Below are 748 nucleotides of genomic sequence, written 5' to 3'. Positions count from 1 at the left end.
GTGGTAGCTTTGCATGTGTATAGGAACACACTTTAAAAAAATGCAATTAGTTGGAAATAAGATGAAAAAGTCAACGTGACTAGTTTGCTTTATGGAAACACCTCTGAGCTTTTTTAATTAAAAAAAATTAATTAAAATGTGTGTTTAGCAGTACCATGCATATATTTTAAATTCCCTTTGTGCATTTAAAAACAGCGTTTGTGGCGTTCAAATGTATTTCCATCTCCGCTGGAGATGTATAGAAAGTTACGTGAAAACAGAGTTGAGTTTCTCAAACGATGTAAGGTCAGTGTGAGATGCGAGTAGAACTGGAAAACCGTAACACTTCTCAACCCGTGTATTCATAGAAGTGAGAGTTTCAAGATGCTGTCAAAACATTCACTCCCACCACTTTCTCTCCAGCATGTGATCAAAGTGACAGCTAACGTGGCATCCTCTGATCTCCTGCCAGAGACGAGCTGCGCCTTAAAACTTTCAAACCTAATCAGCGATTCCACTCGAGAAGCAAAAAAATCTCCGCAATCCCTCTAAACGAGCAAACAAAAAGCCGTAACCCCGCCTGACGCAGATTGCCGGATTCTCACCCTTACAGACACTTCTATATCCTCTCGAGAGCGTGTTAAGTTTATTTTCCCAGCACGCAGCATCTCCCCTTTACCCGCCTCCTCCCACCGCTTCACACAGAGGAGGAAAAACCCACGGAGGACAAACCCGGGGCTCCCCCGCAGCCCCCCTGCTCGGGCAGCCC

The sequence above is a fragment of the Chaetura pelagica genome, unplaced genomic scaffold, assembly GCF_000747805.2.
Source record: "Chaetura pelagica isolate M959 unplaced genomic scaffold, ChaPel_1.0 scaffold101, whole genome shotgun sequence".
NCBI lineage: Eukaryota > Metazoa > Chordata > Aves > Apodiformes > Apodidae > Chaetura > Chaetura pelagica.
The sequence above is the reverse complement of the archived record's forward strand: the minus strand, read 5'-3'. Positions refer to the sequence as shown.